We start from the raw sequence: 23762 nt of genomic DNA, 5'->3' as shown, positions 1-23762 counted from the left end.
TGGGATTTCATCACAGAAACAATAACAATACCAATAGCTCATTGGAACCCCCGGTGGTGCAATGGCTTAAACCCTTGTGCCGGCAGGATTGCCGAACAAGAGGTCAGAGGTTTGAATCTGGGGAGAGCAAGTTGAGCTCCCTCTGTCAGCTCCAGCTTCCCATGCAGGGACATGAGAGAAGCCTCTTACAAGGATGGTAAAACATCAAACATCGGGACATCCCCTGGGCAATGTCCTTGCAGAGAGGAATTATTATCTGACACCAGAAGTGACTTGCAGTTTCTCAAGTCGCTCCTGACACACAAAAAATGCATATTGATGGAGTGTTGAGTGGAAAGTGATTTACTGTGTATTTCAATAAACATTATTTTTTCTAGAAGGCAAATTCAACTAATCTGTTCATTCTAGACTTACTTACACTCATGCTTGAATCTGTCTGTAACAACATAAATAATATAGGAGATATCAATAATGTGGGCTTATTTAATGGGCCTGCTGCTCTGAAGAATCATATGTTAAGAGAACAAGGGGTTTTTCAGTTGGTGTTACAATCCCAGATGAAAACAAACCACAGTTATTGTTTTTAGTAGTGAATAAAACTCATTGCCTATTACCCACCATGACAGCATAAGATAAGCCTAAAATGTGCAAGTTGCAAAATAATGGATTTTTTTTACAAAGGAATGTGTCACTGAAACCACTGATTACAGCTAAATGTCTTACCTTCCAAAACTATGCTCAGCAAGGGGAAGAAAAACTCAGTAATTGCTTTGCAGAGCAATTTAAAGTGCTGAGCTAGCACTGTAGTTTCAGTAAGGAGCTGAAGGATGTCCTATGGAATGAAACCATGCATTTAACAAACTGCCGTCTGAGCTGACAAAGTAGTGGAAATTTCACTGCTTCAATTTCACTAGCATAGCTTACAGAACGGAAATAAGTGTTTTGGAATAACAATCATGTCCTAACCTTGTATATACTGCTGGCATTTTAAATTCAATTTCTTCAAATAATTCTCACTACTCTCCCACTAGAAGGCATCCTCAGATTGCTACAAAATGTTATGAGCAGTCCAATCTCTCATTCAACAGCTTCCCCAGTAGAATAGAAAATATGTCAACATGACATGGTCAAAACTCAGTTTCTTCTATCAGAGACAGCAGCATTCAACAGAACTTAGGGTAAGATACATGAAGCATGGTGATAACACTACCCATGACCTGTACCACTAAATATCACCTGAATGAAAAGAACAAGGAGATGTGGGGAAGCCAATGTTGGCATCCTTCCTAACATCACAACTGGGGATAGGATTAGAAATAGTAGGAAAGCTAGACTGTGTGAATACTTTACTCGGATTATTATGAGCAGAATGAATGCAGCATTGAATTTTGCCATTTCTGTAAGCTGCTCTGAAACCCCTCTAGGGTGGGAAGAGAAGGATAGAAATATAGAAATTTAGTAAATAAATAAAGGCAGACACACAACTCACCTAAAAAGGGTGGCTTTGATGAAATTCAAGCCCAGCACTTTTTCAATGCTTTATTCTTATCAAGGGACAAAAGATTGTTACCTTCTAGAATTGGTGGGTTAGGAAGATTAGAGTAATCTTCTAAAGGAAGAAATATGCTAGAGTAGGGGAAATGAAAGAGAAGAGTATATGTGGGTTCAGTAACTGGTGACTACTACTAGGGATGGAAATAAACCAACATTCATTTTTTGGTGACACAATGGATTCCCAACATTCAGGAAGCCTGTCTTGAAAAAACAATGTAGATGCAATAATTATGTATAGTCTTTGCCCACTGAATAGTCAAAATTAATGGAGAATAGTGGAGAAATAATTATGTGTAGCAGTAAATTTTCACAAAGCACCTCACAAAAAGACACAACAGAGTTTTGGAATAGTTTGTATGTACAAAGGATCCATGACACTTACAGGGAACTATTTCTCTGACAGCACCATGAAAATTATTTATCTGCCAGGTAAGGGCATAATACTGGTTCAAGATTTACAGCCCTACTGAAGTCTGAATGGTGCTGCAATTATTTTTTGAGTGCTAGGCCAAGCAGAGGGGCAGGAAGTACTAATTTAATTCTGTCTCAACAAGTAAAATGTTAGCAATGGCCCAGTGATCTTCTGCTCCTTAGGTAAGTGACACTAGCAGAATATTTTGCTATCAGGAATCATGGAACTAAATTACAAGTCACACAATCCCTGGTGGACAGTAACAATGCTAGCATTATTTCCTACCAACAAGATTTCACTTGTTTAAAGCATTGACAGGTGCTACTAGGAATACTGACTGATCTTCAGAATTAGCATTGCGCTAATCAATCCTAATATCCTTTGTGTTTTCATTTTCCCCAATTCTTAGTTATAATGTCTGGTTCTGAATAATTTCATCTTCAAATGTTACAGTGTCTCCAAATACTGTAAAGGAAAGACACACTGGACTATTTTTATATGGTGATGATCACACATGTCATATAAAGTTTTTATCATGAATATCTCACCCTATTATTTTTCTTTCAGTGCAATTGTTATTTCAGCACTTGCGGCGATATCTGTCAGTGTGATCTAAATTCTAGTTGCTACCAAATGTTCTCCTTTCAACAATATCCAACAGTAAATTTAATAACTTCTCATCAACAGAAGCTATCTTCAAGAAAACCCAAAATTGTGTAATACACACTATGGACAAGGAAGTAATGAGCAGGCAATTAGTATGTCATCTGAAATCACCTACAGACTTTTATATATTAGAACTTTACTTCTGTGCAGTGGGATTTGAATTTTCTGCATTCCACAATTTTCTACAAGAACTTGTCTTTTTTTGCAAAAAATCTACAAATTTATGTTTACTTTGCCAAAATGTTTTGGGCATACTGAACAATAATTGTATGTTCCAATATCCAACATCCAAAATTGAAGAGGTTTGTGAGGATAATGGAAATTTCAAAGATGTAGTCCCTTTAACTTTCTTGCAGTTTTAAAAGTAGGGATAAAGTGGGAGGACTTTAATACTAGCTGATTTTCATTTTTATGTAAGTTTCTGTGAATATCAACCCACTTCTTTGGATGCAGTACTGAGTGAGGATTTGAAAGTGAAAACATTTATGTGCAAGTGCTCTGTGCAAGTGTTAAGTGTGTACTCAAAAGTAATGTACTCCTTAGTTCCTATGTTCCTTTTTTATTTTAAGAAATTTTAAAATACAATTAAACACACACACACACACACACACACACATAACACTAATGTAAAAAAGGGTTAATAGAGAAATATCATAACAAATTATATAGAAACAGAAAAGAAAACTAAGAAAGAAAAAGAAGAGTCCTATATAAATTATGTAAATTTAACTTCCAACTTCTCTAATGATAATTTAACAGAACTAAATAAATTACTTTTTCAAATTTACTCTATATACTCGAGTAGAAGCCAACCCGAATATATGCTGAGGCACCTAATTTTACCACAAAAAACTGGGAAAGTTTATTGACTCGAGTATAAGCCAAGGTTGGAGAATGCAGAAGCTAATGTTAAATTTCAAAATAAAAATATATAGCAATAAAATTACATTAATTGAGGAATCAGTGGATTAAATGTTTTTGAATATTTACATAACATTGTAATTTAAAATAAGACTGTCTAACTCTGATCGAATCATTATTCCAACATTCTTCAATGTAAATGTGCTTACTTATCCTTCCAATAATCACCATAGTTTATTTTAACTATACATTTTGGGGAAATTGCTGTGTGTATATTAATAAGGAAAAGTGGGAAAGACTGTTGTTGAGAGAGGAAGAAAGGAAGGTGTGTGCTGTACTGAGAGAGGAGAGGAAGGAAAGATGGGTTGCTGTGCACAGAGGTGAGAATCCTGGCAGGAAGGTGTGGGGTTGAAAGAAGCCCTTCATTCAGCCCCATGCCTTCCTGCCAAGACTCTCGCCCAAATATAAGACGGGGAGGGGGGCATTTTCAGCCTAAAAAAGAGCTGAAAAACTAGGCTTATACTCAAGTATATACAGTAATTACCATTCACACAGTTATACCATTTGAATCAATCTACAATTCTATTAAATGATTATCAAAACCTACATCTAACATATTGCTCTCTTTACTTTGGAAATAATATCGAAAAGACAAATAGCAATTAAAAAGTCCTAAAAGATGGATTTGAATTCCAAAGTCAAATATGAATTTCATTTTATTCTACATTTTATTGAGTTACACAATTCAGAAAAAATGGCATTCCTCTTCTCCACCTTTTGCCTCATTTTCAGTAATTCCGCCAGGAGAGACAGAAAAGAGTACAAATTCCAAAAATTGATTCACTCACCTTTCATAAACAGATCACTTCAGGGCAGCTAGACAGAAATATGTCCATATAAGGGTTGCACAACTAAGTATGATGGGGGTATAAATCTGGTCCAAACATAGGCACACACTCACAGAAGGAAACTATACTGCCAATTCTACTTGTGGCAGAGATAGGGATTTACATCTTTACTTATTTTTCCAAATATTTTCTTTGTGGGGGGGAGGGTGGATGAAATCAAAAATGGACTTTCTGGTTTTTCCTTTTGTCGATTTCTCCATTTATTTTGTAGTTTGGGAGGAAACTGTTAAATGTTGTAAATGCACCTATCATTACTGTACTCCTCCAGACCTGTGCCATATCCAGGAGGTCTTTTTTTTTTAATAATTTTTATTAGATTATATAGTGAATACAACGAAAGAGGGTGAACATTTAAAAGAAGATAGAACAGTAGGAAAGTATAGTAATAGAAATAATAAGAAAAAAATAAGAATAAGAAAAAAAAAACACTCCACAAAAAGGGTGGAGGAAAGAGAAAAATAGAAGAAAAAATAAAATAAAAAAAATAAAAAAAATACACAAAAAGAAAAAACTTTTAAAACTAAAAAGGTTTGACTTCCATCTCCTCATCAGGTGTTGTGTCTCAAAAAAATTTTTTTCCATTATCTTAAAAAGACAGTCCTCTTATTTACTCTCCTCTTTCTCGTAATTATCATAAAGGGTCCAGTCTGTTCTCTTTATCGGATTTCCGGTATTTTTTTTCAAAAAAAAAGTTAATTCATCCATCTCTCTTATTTCTCTAATTTTCCCTAACCAATCTTCCTTGGTAGGTACATTATCCTGTTTCCAAATTTTTGCTAATGTAATTCTGGCTGCCGTCGTTATGTAAGTAAAAAGTCTGTCCTCATTTTCCTGTAATTGTAAATCCAAGTCTGTAAAGCCCAATAGATAATATTCCGGTTTCTTCTTAAAAACTATTTTCAAAATCTTTTGTAGTTCTTCATGTATCATAGACCAGTATTTCCCTATTTCTTTACATGTCCACCACATATGGTAAAAGGTACCTGTCTGCTGGCATCCTTTCCAACATTTATCGGAAGTATTTTTGTTTATTAAAGATAGTTTCTTTGGAGTGGTATACCATCTGTGGAACATTTTTATCCAATTTTCTTTCAAATCTGTTGCATATACATATTTCAACTTTTTGTTCCACATCTGTTCCCACTCTCTAAATTGTATAGGTCTTCTTAGATTTTCCGCCCATTTTATCATACATGGTTTAACTTGTTCACATTCCGTTAGCCAGTTTAGTAAAGTATTATAAATAACTGTAATTATTTTTTTCTTTAACTTCAAAATCTTATCCCAAATTGATTCTTCCCAGTTGAAACCTGTCTTATTATCCTGCTTTATATATTCTTTCATTTGTAAGTAATGCAACCATGTCAAATGGATATTTTTTTCTTTTAAATGCTGATAAGTCTTAATCTCAGATGTCCTCTCTATCAAAATGTCTTTATATGTTAGCCACGTTCTCCATCCCAGCAATCTTCTTTGGTATGCCTCCATTGGGGACACCCACAGTGGCGTTTTATTATAAAAATATTTTTTATATTTCATCCATATTCTTAATAGAGATGCTCTTACAAAATGATTTCCAAAAATTTTTTCTTTTTTCTCTCTATCATACCACGTGTAGGCATGCCATCCTACTCGTAGATCGTGTCCTTCTAATTTCAGACCTTTTTCATTTTCCAACAGCATCCAGTCTCTGATCCATAAGAGAGCACAAGCGTCATGATATGCTTTTAGATCTGGGTATCCAAGTCCACCTCTTGTTTTTTTATCAATTAAATTTAGATATTTAATTCTATGTCTTTTTCCATTCCACACAAATTTCAATAGTTCTTTATTCCAATTATTAAAAATTGTTTGATTTCTGATTACGGGTATATTTTGAAATAAAAACAGTAGTTTTGGTAATACATTCATTTTGATTAATGCTATTCTTCCTAATAACGATAGTTTCAGTGATTTCCAATTCTTGAGATCCTTCTGTATCTTACTCCAAACCAATTCATAGTTATTCTTCAATAATTGTCCATTTTTTACAGTTATCCAGATACCCAAGTACCTTAATTTTTTAACAATCTCCATTCCCGTAGCCGCTGCTATCTTCTCCTGGTTTTCCTTCTTTACATTTTTAGTTAAGATTTTAGTTTTCTCTTTATTCACTTTGAAGCCTGCCACTTTTCCATATTCATGCATCTTCTTAATCCAATTCTCAAGATTATTCACTGGGTCTTCTACAATTCCCAACAAATCATCTGCGAAGGCTTTAATCTTGTATTCATATTTCCCTACTCTTACCCCTTTAATATTTGTATCTTCTCTTATTTTTCTCATCAACGGTTCCAAAAGCCATAATGAAAATCAAAGGGGATAACGGACATCCTTGTCTTGTTCCTTTCGTAATTATAAATTCTTCCGATTGCTGACCGTTTATCCGGATTTTTGCTCTTTGTACTTCATAAATGGCATTAATTGCATTTATAAATTTTGCCCCCATGTCTAATTCCTGAATCAAAATCTTAAAAAAGTCCCAGTTTAAATTATCAAATGCCTTCTCTGCATCACTTGATAAGATGGCAGCTTCCTTCTGATGGTTGACTTCAAAATATTCTATCAAGTCAAGGACTGTTCGTATGTTATCCTTCATGTATCTTCCTGGAAGGAACCCTGTTTGGTCCTCCCCTATCCAATCTGTCAAGAATTCTTTCAATCTTGTCGCCAGGATATTCGTAAATATTTTGTAATCTACATTCAGAAGGGATATAGGTCTATAGTTTTTAATATTCTCTGGTGTTGATCCTTCTTTATGTATCATTACTATTTCAGCATGGTTCCAGGATTCTGGGATTCTTTGATACAGTAATGCCTCATTTAGGACCCTTTTCAATATTGGTCTTACAGTATCCTTCATTGATTTATAAAATCCTGCTGTAAATCCATCAGGGCCTGGGGCCTTATCTGCATCCATTTTATTCACTGCTTTATCTATCTCTTCTTCCGTGATCTCTTTATTCAACTTTTCCCGTATCTCTTCTGAGATCTTTTGTAGTTTCAATTGGCTTATATACTCCGTAACTTCCTCTTTCTTTATTCCATCACTGGTATATAATTTACTGTAATATTTTTTAAATTCTTCCATAATCTCTTTGTCAGTCGTGCATATTCTTTCTCCCTCAATTATTTTCGTTATCTGCATAGCCTGCTTCTTCTTGCGAACTTGTCTTGCCAACCATTTCCCAGATCTATTCGCATTCTCAAACGTTTGCTGTTTCAAAAATTTTAACTCCCTTGCTTGTCTTTCTATCTCCAGATGGGATTTTTCCTGTTTGAGTCTTACTAACTCTTTGTTCAATTTTTTGCTGTCCGGTTTCTTTTTTAGCTCCAACTCTTTATATACAATTTTGTTCAACACTTCCTTCATTTGTCTATTTCTTTCTTTATTTTTCCTAGCTCCGTGTTGGATAAGGCATCCTCTTAGTAAAGCTTTCATCGCATCCCATATTACCTGTGTTTTTGTCTCCCCAACGTCATTAATTTCAAGATAATCTTTAATAATCTTGTTATAATGTGCTTTGTCTTCCTCTGTCTTAATCAAATTTTCATTCAATCTCCATTTTCTTTGGTAGCTTTTTTGATTTATTTTTATTTCCAATGCGCAGTGATCCGAGATATCTCTAGGTAATATTTCCATTTCTGTTACTTTAGTTGCTAAGTTTTTTGTAATCCACGCCAGATCTATCCTTGACCATGTTTGGTGTCGATGAGAGTAGAAAGTATAATCTTGTTTCTTTTCATTTCTAACTCTCCAAGTGTCCTCCAAATCGAATTCTTTTTGAAGATCGAAATTTTTTTGTGGTAATAGCCCCCCTCCATCTCCATTCCTTTTTGGCATACTCTTGTCTTTCTTTTTGTCCATCACTCCATTAAAATCTCCCATCAGTAAGAGTTCATCAAATTCTGTTTCTCTCAGTTTTGTAATTAAAAATTGAATGAATTTAGTCTTTGGACCATTTGGTGCATATATATTACACACCAGGATTTTCAAAGTACCCATTAGAATTTTAACTGCAACACATCTTCCCTCCACATCTTTAAATGCCAATTCAGGTGTCAGATTTTCCTTTATGAATGTAACTACTCCTCTTTTCTTCTTTTCATATGATGAATAAAACATCTTGCCTAATCTTTTGTTTTCCAAATGCGCCACATGCTTATGGCAGATATGTGTTTCTTGCAATAGTATGATGTCTAGATTTGCCTTTCGTAATTTTCCAAATATTTTTTTCCGTTTCTGGGGCGAGTTCAGACCATTGATATTATTTGAGAAACATTTAATTTGTCTTTCCACCATTTTATCCAAGTCTGTATCATGTCCTATTTCGCCCAGGCTCAATTCCGAAATTCTTTGCGCTGTCACTTCCGGTCCGTAAGCTCCTTCTCCTAAATCTTCTGACATTGGGATGCTACTCTCTTGACTCTTACTGAATCTCCTATACTCCTCTGGGGTCTCAATTCTTGGTTTTTTCTTCTCTTTACCATTTCCATTTCCATTTCCCGGTGTCAGTGCTTTTTTGTCTCCTTTCCTTTCTCCAGGCTTTTCCTCTTCTGATTCCTTCATTAAATTCTCATAGAAGGCCTTGGCCTTCTGCTCTGTAATCAACCAATATCTTTCTTCTTTGTAAGTTACCATAATACCCTCAATTCTTTCCCATCGGAATCTGTTTGATCTTTTCTTAAGTTCATCTGTAAGGAAGTAGTACTTTCTTCGTCTACTTAACGTCGCTTGTGGATATTCTTTCAGAACTGCAATCTTGGTCTCTTTATAGTAAATTGGATTCTTATTGCTTCTGTATAACACTTCATCTCTGGTCTTTTTCCGTGTAAATTGTACTATCACGTCTCGTGGCGTTTTATTCTTCCTTGAGTAAAATGAGGATACTCGATATATTTGGTCTAACTCCACCTCCAATTCGTCTTCTTCACATTCTAAACATCTTGCAATCAAATTTGTCATCAACTGACTGATATCCTCCTGTTTATCCTCTTGGATGTTTCTAAACCTCAGGTAGTAGTCCATTTGCTTTTGTAGTAATTTCTCCTGTTCAATTTCTATTTTCTCCTTTTGTCGATCTATACCTTTGATTCTCTTCATCATGTGGGATTGTGTTTCTTCCATTTTTTTCCTTACTAGTTTTCAGTTCCTTTACTTCTCCATATAGGTGAGTTATATCTTTTTTTATTTGTCCAAATTCCTCTTCCATTTTCTTTTTCATTCCTTGAAACTCTTCCGTCATTTTTTTATAATTCTTTTCTTGCTTATTGAAGAACTCTTCTTGTTTATCTGCCATATCCTTTTTTAATGAATCTTGTTTTTCTGAGAGTTTTTTAATTTCCTTCAAAATGTTCTCCATGTTGAGGCTAGTGTCTAGTGATCCTCTTCTTAGCTGAATCTTCTCCTTCTCTTGTTTCCCCTTTGATAACATCTACTCTTTATTTATTTTCAATAACAATTCCAGGCTGGATTATATCTTTCAATTCATTCAAAATTCTATATTTAAATTTTAAACATTTAATTATTAATTTAATTTAATTTTTTTATATTTATATATATATATATTTATTTACTTATATTTAATTTATCTTCATCAATTTTATCTATTTGATTCTATTTTAAAATTTACACAATTTAATTCAGAATTTCTTCAATTTAATATTGATTTAATATTCAATCAATTAATTTATTCAATTTAATATTCAGAATTCATTCAATTTAATATCAATTCTTAGTATCAAGTTATTCTCATGTATTCAAAACCTGTTTCCCCTTATCTAAATCAATATCTTATCAATTTCTTATCTCTTCCAATTGATTCTCCAGCTCCTCCTTCTCTTCCACTGCTTTCGTCTGCTTCTCTTCCTGGATTATCGTCTTCTTCTCGTCCTAGATCTTGTCATTCGTCTGCTTCTCTTCCTCGCTCGTCTTCTTCTCGTCCTGGCCTTCTCCTCCACCGTCTGCTTCTCTTCCTCGATATATTTCTTTCCGTTTATTTAGGTCTATTTACATCTATCTTCCAAGGTCTGCCGTTCTTGCCGCTCCGTAGCGATTTTTCTCTATGATTCTTCCTGCTTCCGCCCTTCTTTCGGCTCCCTTTCCGCCCTTCTCCTTGTTTGTTCCTCCTCTTCCTTGCCGTCACTTCCCTTTTCCCCTTTCGTCACTTCCTGTGATCTCTTTCCCACTTTGTTTATGAAGAAGAGGGATCGCTAGCCATAACAATATGGCGCCAAGGTCATGTAATCTTTCCTTCTCTTTTTCTTTCCCCGATCTAAGGGGGAGTTGGGGAGGTTAGGGAAGGGAAGGGAAGGGGGGGATCTGTTCAATAGGATCTCCGGCTTTCAAGACTCTTTGTCTCTCTCCTCCTCTCCGATCTTCTCCTCAATAACGGCATCTAATATTTATCATTTAATATTGTGGTGTTCCTTAATAATGTATAATAATATATTTCCAAATTTCCAAGTTTCCCCTTTAATTCCTTTCTTTCCGGATATGATTTTGTTTTGATCAACAGTCTAATAAATTCCTTTTCCAATTTTCTCTCTCACTTTAGCTCCTTTGCTTCTTTACTTCTCAACTCCCCCACTTTGTTTGTTTATCTTGAGATATATTCTCTCGTTACCTGGTGTGGAGATCTTCTTATTTATCTCTCCTTCGAGATTTCTTCTTTCTTTGTTCTTAAAATGTTGTGTGGGCTGGCTGCGGTTCAAACGGGCTTTCGCCCGATCCCAGCGGGGCGCTTGCTTCCCACCGGCTCGGACCCTCTCGGCCCCCCTCCTTGAGGGAAGGGGGCTCTTGGGGTTCTACGAGCCTCTGTGGGTTCGCTACACCCTTGCCTTCGATCCGGCAAGGGTGGGGGAGCTGTGTGCTCACCCGTTGGGCACCTCCACGCTGGTCTCCGTCGGAGCTCCCTCTCAACGAGGCTTGCCCGTCGCCATCACCCACCGGAAGTCATATCCAGGAGGTCTTTTGCATGCCTTGTGTCTGCCAAAAAGTCTTCAAGGTACCTGCAGCCTGTGGGACACAGTTTCACTATCTGTATAGTTGGTCTCAATTGTAATGAGGCATGTATACTGTGCTTTATTGTGCTTTAAATCTAGCTGAATTCAGTGGTCTCATTTAACAGACCTGGATAAGATTTGAATGTTAGCTTTTTTGAATAAAAATCACAGCCATTGTAATAAAATAACTTCATAGATATCCAAAATGCAAGGAGATCACAGTGAAGGTCATCACAGATGAAAGATTTCATGTTTCAGTTTACTAGGATTATTTGCTAATATCTATTCAGAAGCTCATAGCTAAGTAAGTGCCCATTCTGAATGAAATTACCTATCTGAATGAGATGAACAAATGCTACCTCCATTTAGTGTTACGCTTTGAAATCTGTACTTTGAGTTATTCATTTTCATAAATAGTTTGCTGAAGACTAGCATTCAAGCGACATGTGCCCATTATCTCGTTAATAGGCCTTACTGCTTTAAATCTACTAGGAATGCAAATAACTGATAATTCTAGACTCATTAAATAAATCTCCAGAGACTTACTTTACCTAAATGTTCCAGCAGGCATGTTTAGCACTTCTATTGGGATTGGTGAAATTCCAAAAAAGAATTTTGAAATCTGTAAATTAAAGTTCTGCAGAGTGCCAGCCAATATGCATAATGAAACCCTGGATGTAAATTAAGAAGATTTATATTGCCGCATTCTGCTTACGGTATTCAATCTGAATGCTTCACGAGTTTTTATGATGCAAATAAAGTATTTTTTCCCCTTGGATTTCATTCTAAATGGTCACCATGGATTCATTCTTACATTGCCTCCTTCACATATTCGAGACAAAATTGCTCTTTCAGGCTATCTATCATATTAAAGTTTTAAAAGCCCATGATGTTGATGCTAGCTCCACATAGTTTTCTCAGTAGTAGTATGTCGGGTTGCAAGCTTGTTAATCAGTTAAATCAGCTAATTAATCAGCAAGAAATTGAACAGATGAATCAGTGGAACGCCATTTTATTGACTGGGACCACATTTATTTTGTTTCAGGCTGGCACATGTCTATATTACAAAAGATGGCATTTGCTTCTAAAATGCTTACAGGGCTCTTTGGTTGTTGATAAATTGCTAATTACATAATGCTCGCTTCGGCAGCACATATACTAAAATTGTATTGTATTGTATTGTATAATATTCGCTTTAAAATGACACTTGCATTTAATTAGATAAAATCACATTAATCTGAAAACAATTGGTGACTTAAGTTATAGAATGGTATGGAATATAATTGACTAACGCAACAGTAAAGTAAAAAAAAAAATACAACCACCCACAGAATTCACAAAGTGAATGTAAATCAAATGGTCATGAGAAGGCTGCCAAACTATTTTACAGACAGCTGTCACATAAAATTTGGGGCATGTACAATCTTATGAAATGGTCACCTCCTATAAAGGTACCACAATTCCATACTGTATCTGCAGAGTCCTTGATCACAAGAGATATGTGCCATGGGTATTGTAATATAATTCTGACAATATAAGTTCTACACTGCTAAAATTGTACAGTGATCCACAATGGGAACTTTCTACAACGTTTGAAACATAAACATTCACTTTACCATTATAATTTAAGACTATTGAAAGTGCCCAGTTTCATTAGGAAATCTTATTAATCCCACCCTCATTGTATATATTACAGACACTGGAGTTCAAACCAGAAATGGGAATTCAATGCATTTTGGAATCCAGCTTTGGGCATCTGAAATTACTTCAATGTGCCTATGTTTTCTACCAGCAATGACTTCATCGTGATTATTTTTATGACACTTTTCCATGGTGATGGCATGCAGATAGTGTCTTACTGCTACAAGCTAAACAACTTATGGTAGTGCACACTAATAATTAGAAATTCCCTTGAAAATCACATTGTACTCTTTTGACCACTTAAGCTGGTGTAACTGTGTATGCAAACTGACGTTTTCAATGCCCTTAAGTACTTGTGAATACAGTTGTATGAATTACTATATATTTAGGCTCCATTTGTCAATTAACTTCTTTTTCACCACTCAAGGGAAATGCTATTTCCCTTCACAACTGTTGCAAGATGTGACTCTTTGAAGTTTTAACAGCAAGATAATGAAAACAGGAGATTGTGATTAAGAGACCAAGGGCAGATGTTGCTTGAGTAATGGGATTTGTCACAAGTCGGCAAGAAGAGTAAAACCCCCACTAACATATGACTTCTGTCATTAACATTTTTAATGAAAGCTACAGTAGGTGGCTGTGCACACAAATCTTACTAAGTAAACTCCTGAGAATCAATTCACTGGGTACTTAAATTCTAATTATTTTTGAAGAACCACTAAGCAATAGGCTCTGAGAGTTCTACCTTGCGGACTGTTTCTAAACATGATTTTTTTTAATCATCTCTCTGTTGGTCATATAATTCTCTGCAATATGCTTAAAATGAGGAATGAGAAAATCTGTCAGTTTGAGTTTCTTCTTCACTTGAATATTTATTACAAACTCAATTCTCCTGCACATAGACAGCAATATTTTTTTGGTGAATTCTGGTAAATTCTTCTTTTAAATTCTCTCTTATTCCATTGGCTGAATTCAATACAAATATGCAAGAAAATGACTAAGTTGTACCTACCTGCCAGAAAATTGTTGGGAATTTGAGTATTGTCTACATGGGCATGAAAATTTGGATTTAGCCTGAATAGCCACTTGACTATTTTCATGTTGTTGCTATCCTTCAACTGAGTATTGCAGGTTATCCTGAGTTAAACCAGATTTGCCCAATTCCATGTAAAGTTGGGGAATGCTCCAGATCTTGCTTGAAATTCTATAGTATCTCATGATTTCAGGGCTGACTGGACAGCTGGATTGGGTCTGACTCAGAGCAGTCAATTGTCTAGATCGGACACAAGGGTCATTGCCTTTGTTTATGCTCATCAGCACAGGGGAAAATGAGCTGTATTACTGAAATTGACTTAGTCCTTCTTTTTAATCACATAGGTACTAGGGTTGTGCATGGGTCAATTTTCAAAAGCAGTCTTCAGCTGGTTCAGCTGGTTTTGATGCCTGTAACAGCATGGGCTCAATCACCATTTTTTTCTGGCCACAACAAAATAGTGGCTGCCGAAAAGTGGACACATATGGAGCATGGTGAAGGAGGTAGCCGTTAAAAGAGGAAACATCCCAGAAAGGGTGCTTTCTTAAACCTTTGCCTTAAACCCAGGTCTCCCTGAAAGACAGAATGGAAAGGATCCCAGGAAGGGGAGTGGGGTTTCTTAAGTCCTTACTTTAAACTTGGGTCTCCTTTAAAGAGAGAAGAGAAAGGATCACAGGAAGTGGTGTTTCTTAAGTCCTTACCTTAAACCTGGGTCTCCTCTAAATACAGAAGGGAAAGGATCACAGAAAGTGGAGTTTCTTAAACCCTTACCTTAAACCTAAAAGACAGAAGAGAAATGATCCCAGGAAGGGAAATTTCTTACATCCAATGCCCCAGAAATGATGGAAAGGGGACCCCCCGTAAGTTCCTCATTGCTGCCAATGGGCAGGATATTCCTGGATCTTTCAGTTGCCAAGCCAAAAAATGGCTCCCCCCCCCATTAGTGTTGGGAATCCGCCTGTGTTTGTGTTTCATGATGCTCAGGATCATGATGCTCTTGATGTGGGACATGATGAGGAAAATGATGGTGCTGAGGCTGAGGTGCAAGATGGAAATGGTATGGTCAATGATTTTCATGCAGACAATGACAGAGAGGCCCCAGTGCAAAGGTCAGTTTCTCATGAGAATATTCCTGCTGGGTTTAAGGATGATGGTTTACTCCCTCTTTATGTGAGCTCTCAAGATTTGAGTTTGGAAAACAATCTGACACCTGGAAATGTTAATGAGCAGCCCCAAGTAGAGATGGACGTTTCTGAGTTTTCAAAGGCAGCCCCACGTCAAGAGCATTGCAGTAGTCTATTCAGGATGTAACCAGAGTGTGGACCACCGTGGCCAAGTAAGACTTCCCAAGAAACAGGCGCAGCTGGCGCACAAGTTTTAATTGTGCAAAAGCTCTCCTGGCCACCACAGAGACCTAGGGTTCGAGGCTCAGCAATGAGTCCAGGATCACTCCCAAACTGCGATCCTGTGTGTTCAGGGGGAGTGTAACCCCATCTAACACAAGCTGTAACCCTATCCCCTGTTCAGCCTTTCGACTGACCAGGAGCACCTCTGTCTTGTCTGGATTGAGTTTCAATCTGTTCGCCCTCATCCAGGCCGATACAGCAGCCAAGCACCAGTTCAGCCTCCTTAGTGACAGGTGGAAAGGAGTAATAGAGCTGAACATCATCCGCATACAGATGACATCTGACCCCAAAACTCCGGATGATCTCTCCCAATGGCTTCATGTAAATGTGAAACAACACGAGGGACAGTCTAGAACCCTGCAGGGCCCCACAAGTCAATGGTTGTGAGGATGAGCAGGTGTGCCCCAGCACCACCTTCTGAGAACGACCCTCAAGGAAGGACTGGAGCCACTGCAGAACAGTACCCCCAAGTCCCATATCCCTGAGGGGTCCCAGAAGAATACCGTGGTCATCGGTATCAAAGGCTGCTGAGAGGTCCAGTAGAACCAACAGGGGTACACTTCCCCATCTAGCTCCTAGCGCATCTACCAAGGCAACCAAGGCTGTTTCGGTACCATGTCCTGGCCTAAAGCCAGCATGTGCCAGATCTAGATAATCAGTGTCTACCAAGAATCCCTGGAGTTGCGATGCCACCACACATTCCAGGACTTTGCCCAGAAAGGAGAGATTGGAAACTGCCCAAAAGTTGTCTAATTGGGTGGGGTCTAGTAATGGTTTCTTCAACAGTGGTTTTATAATAGCCTCTTTTAGGCTCGCTGGAAACTTGCCCTCCCGCAGGGAGGCATTAACCACCACCTTCACCCCCCCCCCGCCAAACCCCCTTTGGCTTCCTTTATCAGCCAGGATGGGCAGGGGTCTAGGATGCATGTGGTTGCTCTCACCGCTCCAAGAATCTTGTCCATGTCCTCGAGTATCAGATTCAAATGAATCCATCAAAATTGGACAAGCAGGTGCTCGTGTTACATCCTCAGAGACTGCAGTTAATATGGGGTCAAAACCAGAGTGGATCGAAGCAACTTTGTCTGAGAAGAACTGAGCAAATGCTTCACAGAGGGCTGTCGAGTTGTCAGGGATCCTGTCTTGAGAGATAGGATCTAACAAACCTCCTACTACTCAGAACAGCTCCGCCGGATGGTTCTTTGCAGATGCAATATTGGCTGCAAAGAAAGTATTATTTGCAGCATCTATTGTCGTGGCATATGCCTTTAAATAGGCCTTCAGACAGGTTCGGTTTGACTCACAAGGCTTTTTCCACCACACACTCTCTAGTCTCCTCTTCATTTGCTTCATCGCTGCCAGCTCCTCATTGAACCAAGGAGATGGGGTGGGGTGATTGTGATTGTCAGGAGCTTGCCAAGGATTTGGTTGCCAGCTGGGAGTGGCAATTGTGACACAGAAGGTGAGCTGATGATCCAGTGAGGTCAATGGCTGTCTCAGCCTGGCTGGATCATATGTACGTGAATGTGGTGCTGCAGAAAATTTGGCAGGGAGTCTATGGCTCCCAACAAGTCAAGTCTAGATTTATCAGCCAGTGTAGTTTCTCCTAATTTGTAATGCGGAAATACCTAGGTTCATTATGCCTATAGAACCCTGCATCTACCCAGCAGAAGGTTGTATATTTCATGGGGGTTTGCCTTCCACAGTTTGCATGACCAATTGACATTATGAACATTCTTTATAGCGGTGGCTAATAGTGATAAAAGAATATTTTTAAAATATCTGAAAATTGTCAAAAAATGTTTCTTGGAGTATGGGGAACCCTACCAAAAAGAATCTTTGGGTGCATCTATAACATAGATTAATTCAGTTTGAGATGAATTTAACTGCCATTTCTTAATGTTATGGTATCCTGGGATGTGTAGTTTTTAATAACAACAAGAGCAATAAAAACAACAACTTTATTTTTGTATCCCACCACCACCTTCCTGAATGGACTCAGGGCAGTGAAATGTATAAAAGCAATACCATAAAACAACATAAAACACCATAAAATAACACCATCAATCAACCCATAGACTGACATTCATAGAATCATAGAATCATAGAATCAAAGAGTTGGAAGAGACCTCATGGGCCATCCAGTCCAACCCCCTGCCAAGAAGCAGGAATATTGCATTCAAATCACCCCTGACAGATGGCCATCCAGCCTCTGCTTAAAAGCTTCCAAAGAAGGAGCCTCCACCACACTCCGGGGCAGAGAGTTCCACTGCTGAACGGCTCTCACAGTCAGGAAGTTCTTCCTCATGTTCAGATGGAATCTCCTCTCTTGTAGTTTGAAGCCATTGTTCCGCGTCCTAGTCTCCAAGGAAGCAGAAAACAAGCTTGCTCCCTCCTCCCTGTGGCTTCCTCTCACATATTTATACATGGCTATCATATCTCCTCTCAGCCTTCTCTTCTTCAGGCTAAACATGCCCAGTTCCCTAAGCCGCTCCTCATAGGGCTTGTTCTCCAGACCCTTGATCATTTTAGTCGTCCTCCTCTTGATACATTCCAGCTTGTCAATATCTCTCTTGAATTGTGGTGCCCAGAATTGGACACAATATTCCAGATGTGGTCTAACCAAAGCAGAATAGAGGAGTAGCATTACTTCCTTAGATCTAGACACTAGATTCCATTGTAATGGAATACTAAGACACTACATTCTTTAAACAAAGAAGGTTAAAGACTTGTAATACTAGGATTCTTATGATTAGACCGCATTGGGCCATGGAAGTTAAAGTGGTGTCTAACTGCATGAATTCGACTATATAGATGGACCCTTAAATCATGTGAGATTTTTGCTTTGAGATTCATTTTGTGTAAAAAAAATGTTTGTGTGCATAGAAATTGACATTTTTTGTGCATAAAACATAATTTTTGATACAAAAAATCCTATACTCTTTTCTGTACAGGAAATTTGTAACAAAAAATAATTTGGGGGCACAAATGTTTCATGAGCAGAAAGTGCTGATTTATGTATGTGTTTTAAACAGAATGAGTCCAAAACATTGAATAATATTTGAAAACAATGCAATTTTCACTGACATTCATGCACCTAGGGGAGAAATTGTAACATTATTCTTTCTTAGAGACATTTATGACATTTATGGAAATGTATACCCCTTGTGACTGATATTCACTGGCATTGATGGGCAAAGGGCATAGACACCACAGGTGGAGTCAAGATGGCCCTATAGCTTGACCAATTTACTTAATGATCATTAAGAAAAGGGGTCATGTCTATATACATTCCACGTGTTTGTTCCTGAACATTAACCAAGGTAATGCTTGCAGTAAGCAAGTATTGTAAGTAAGTAAGTGCCTGCACTCATCCAGATATGACATAATGTAAATCTGGAGATGTGGGATCCCTGAATCGCATGGGGCTCAAAGCTCTGTGGGCCTTCAGGGGCTCAATATTGAGCTTTCAGAGGCTCAACATGAATTGTACTTTTTGCATGATTTGCCTTGGCCTTGACCTTTTTATCGATTCATATTGAGATGTAGCCCATGCTCAATTGCCATTCTTGTTGATTTGGGGCAAGATTTTTTTAAAAAAAAAAAATAGGAATTTTGCATTAAAAATTAGTTACACAAGATCCAGCAAAACAGCACAACAAAACCACATGCAGGCCTGTAGCCAGGATTTCATTTCGGGCAGGGGGCTAAAAAATTTTCAGGGGGGGTTTCGAGGGGGGCTGAGTTTTGGGGGGGGTGCTGAGTCTGAGTGAAAGGGGGTCTAGCCTAACAAACGTTTTGTATCATTACCCCAATACCCCCATGCATATGGGATATATTGAGTATGGTGATCAGATCATGATATGAATAAACATAACAGTTTAAATAATGCACCAGTAAGGCCTTTTCGCGAACCACCATGAGAATTTCGGGGAGGGGGGCTCAAGCCCCTCAAGCCCCCCCCCCCAGCTACATGCCTGACCACATGTGTCCACATCTTTGTTTACTTAAGCTTCTTTTCTTGATGCATAACATGTGAGTGGCATAACTTTCAAACTGGCAAACTGATGCCATGATATATATTGCTCTACACTATTTATATGCATCTGCATCTTATGTACTTTCCCCAAGGGCATAGTGAAAACCTAACTTAAGGGTTATTTTGTTCTCCTCATGAAGATATTCACTTTGTGTAGTAAAAAAAATACTGAGTGTGGGTTTTGACTTCTTGTAAAACCTGCATAATTTATTTTGTAATGGGAACAAAAGTGAAGATTCTGGAATTAGTAGGAAATTTGATGCACCAAAAAGGTCGTCACTCAGAAAACTCCCAGCTTTGCCCTTCCAGCCAATGGGATAGAGAGAGCAAAAGCACATCTGACTAAGTCTTGGGAGAGCAAGATTTCTATGTTGGGAGCTTCCCACTTGGATAACTTAATGAGGCCCTTGAGATAACTGGCTGAACCCAATGGTAGTTCATACTGATTTCTTAAAGAGTAGGAGGAGAAGCTTATATGGTGTTATGGAAACTGCTTGAAGGTTGTTTTAAATAATTATCACTCCATTTTGTCTTTTTATACAATGGCTTATCTTTAGCTCATTTGCAAATTGCAATGAAAGGGCTCAGGGGCAAATTTTCTTGGGGGAGACAGATCATTCACAGCAATACTTGCTATTTTTGAAAAATAAGCAGATATAAACTCTTCCAAATGGTAATTAATCCCTTTGGGGGTTGTTTCCCTAGAGAGAATGTTTCCAAATAAAGCTCATATCTTCAGGCTTTCATTGCACAGAGGAGAAATTAAATGAAAATCATACTTTGCCTTGCTTGTAAATACTCTCACCTGCACATGTTCATGCATCTACTATCCCTTAATTTGGACTAGAGTTAGGGGAAAATGTTATATGGTAAATAGTGGTTTGCTTAATTCACTCAACAGATGTTATATACATAGCTGATAAGTTAATAAGCTATGCTTGTAACTCTGAAAGTTTGTGCCTTCTGAAATAAATTAAAATGGTCTGTGGGAATAGTAGATTAGTCTGGACAGAAAAGTTTAATCATGTAAGCTTTAAATCCTGGGTGCCAGAAATTAGGGCGGTGAAAGGGAGGAAAACCTGAACTAAATCAGAAAGGTATTGTGGGCAGGAAACAGAATTGGGGGCGAAGGATGATAGATCTGGAAGATTTCCTTATATGCATGCTGGGAAAAAATGCATTTGGCTTTTTAGAAACCTTATAGTGCTTTTTGCAGGTATTTGACCTCACTTACAAAGTATAAACACAAGTAATAAATTCAGGTCACATGCAAAAAAACAAGCAAGCCATTTTCTCTGTGCTCACCTTCTTGTTCATTTGTTCTACGGGTTGAACTTACAATTTAAATATTGACACATTATTGTTTTCCAAATATTCGATATGTTCTTAGTATTTCTTAAACACCCTCTGAATGCCAAGTGTCCTTGAAGTGTCCTTTAGGTGCCTTCTTTTGGATAAAGAAAGGTATCCAAAAGGATGTTCACTTCCAAAGATTTTGCTACTAACGGAAAGCAAGCTGCTATGCCTTTCAGCCTTGGGGTTTTAGAAGACCGAGAAAGTTTGTCAATAAAATGTATACACTGTGTATAAATTTGTTCACATCTGTAAAATGCAATGCTTCGGAAGTTCTCAACAAATCTTTATAATGCTTGTAGGTAAATATAACACCTTGATTTAAGGTCTCTTTCCCATCCCTTTTAGCCACAACTGGAAAACATCTTTGAAATTCCCTTGCATGACTCCATTATCTCTGCCTTAATGCCCCCAGGAGTTGTAGTTTTAAATATCTAGGAAGGATTTAGAAGGTAATTTATATCTAATAAACTAGAAAATATTGAACACAATAATCCCTTCACTTGTAAGTTATAGCATTTATGGTCTTGGGACTTTAGCAAGTCCCCCATCATGTTAATCTTATCCAATTATAGTTGGGCTGAAAAAATGAATGATAATCGAAGAAGGATGGCTGGCATGAATTCTTGTTCTTGAGTATTTCTCTTCTCTCAATTAAATAAATGCAGTACTTACATAGCAAATATAAAATCTTCATTTTTGTAATATCTGAGATTAGAACTTTGCTAAGAAAGATTTGAAACATTTTAATAAGTTGTAAGCAGCTTGAAAATCTAATCCATTTGCATTGTACTGGGTGGCATGATGTTTTAATATGTTATGTTCATGGCCGACTTAGAAACCATAAGACTGAGAAAGAAAATTTTAACCAGGTAAAATATACAAAGCTTGTGCATATATTTTGGTACATATAATTTTGTTTGTTCCTTCAGAAGTGCTTTCTTGAGAGGATATGTTCATTTCCCCAACTTGGCAATTTCCAGATGCATATAAAATGAGGTGTAACACTGTGTGCATGCATGTGTGTAGCAAAATGTGGACACTCTATCCCTCCAGCCCCCAAATTTCTCAGCCTAAAGAGACCGAGACAATGAAAGTGTTGTTTTTACTGTTTTTCATTCCCTTGGAATCATTGCCTGCCCCTTTAGCTTATAAAATTAAAACTTCTCTACTGGAATTGTAAGTTACTGCAGTCCAGAATTTGGACTGGCAGCAAATTTTCAAGGAAGGCAGAATGCATGTTGGGGGTGTGGCAATGTCTTCATTCTTCTCCACCCTTGGCTACATCCATGACAAATCCCACAAGGAACATACTAACAAAAACGGTTGGGATTTGTAGTCCTCCAAATAAAGAAAATGTAATGTTTGGGAAAGTCTGTCCTTAAATTACACAACCTCTGTGATTAAGTATTTCCATCAATTTGTTGCAATTTTGGAACATTGTGTGGTTTCCAGGCTGTTTGACCATGTTCTAGCAGCATTTTCTCCTGACTTTTTACTTGCATCTGTGGCTGGCATTTCCGAGGCCCATTCAGTCCAGAAACCACACGACATTCTAGTGATTCCGGCTGTGAAAGCCTTTGAAAATATATTGTTGCAGTTCTTCTCTTCTTTTAATTTATACCCATCCCCAGTGATATATGTGCTCATGACTCACCCTTCAAATAGGCTGATTAGAATGACATAAAATCTGAAAAAATATTAAAAATGTTATTTCCCCCCCCAAAAAACTTGAAAAATAGCTAGAATACATTGCTCATTACACCAAAACAGCTAATTTCACTATCACTCTTATGATCTTTTTACCAAAATGATAACTAACTGCAGGTAGTTGTGTTTGTTTCCAGCTCTGCAGAATAATATGTACTACCTAGAAGGTAAAATATCGCTGTTGTGGCCATCTGATATTTAAAAGATCCATTCCAATTCTGTCCAAGTATTAGAAATGATGCTGCAACTACTCTAATTTGTCTGTGCATATTTTTCACTATTTAGCAAATTTTGTAAGTATTTAGGAATGGGAAGAAGAAAGTTGTATTGAACGTGTGTGTATAATTTATGTTGAGCAGAAAAAGAATTAGCATATTTTTTTCTAGAAAAAATGACCAGACGTGTACATTTTTGCAGTGCATTTACCATAATTTCACACAATATTCCATGAAAGAACATTAACGTGGGATTTCATAAACAAATAAAAACATAGTGTTCCAATGGAGTCTCCCCCTGCTTGTTGTTGAAAAGCCAGATCTGACCACAGTGGTCCATGCCTTAGTTACATCTCAGATGGATTACTGCAATTCATGCTACGTGGGGCTGCCTATGAAGATGACTCAGAAACTATAACTAGTACAAAGATCAGTGGACAGATTTCTAGCTGGAACTAATGACAGGGAGCATGCCACCCCACTATTAAAACAACTCCACTGACTTCCCATGTGTTTTCGGGCCCAATTCAATGTGTAGGAAATCACCTACAAAGCCCTACATGGTTTAGGTTCAGCCTATCTGTGTGACTGCATTTCCCTCTATGAACCTGTTCGGGCCTTGAGATGGAGGTCTTAAGGCAGGGGTCCTCGAACTAAGGCCCGGGGGCTGGATACGACCCTCCAAGGTCATTTACCCAGCCCTCACTCAGGGTCAATTTAAGTCTGAAATGATCTCAAAGCACACAACAATAACAACAACAACAACAACAACAATACTATCTCATCAGCCAATAGCAGGTCCACACTTCCCAATGAAATACTAGTAAGTTTATATTTGTTAAAATTGTTCTTCATTTTAATTATTGTATTGTTTTAAAGTGTTTTTCACACTTCAAATATGATATGTGCAGTGTGTATAGGAA

The sequence above is a fragment of the Anolis sagrei genome, chromosome 5 (assembly GCF_037176765.1).
Source record: "Anolis sagrei isolate rAnoSag1 chromosome 5, rAnoSag1.mat, whole genome shotgun sequence".
NCBI classification, from domain to species: Eukaryota; Metazoa; Chordata; class Lepidosauria; order Squamata; family Dactyloidae; genus Anolis; species Anolis sagrei.
The sequence above is the reverse complement of the archived record's forward strand: the minus strand, read 5'-3'. Positions refer to the sequence as shown.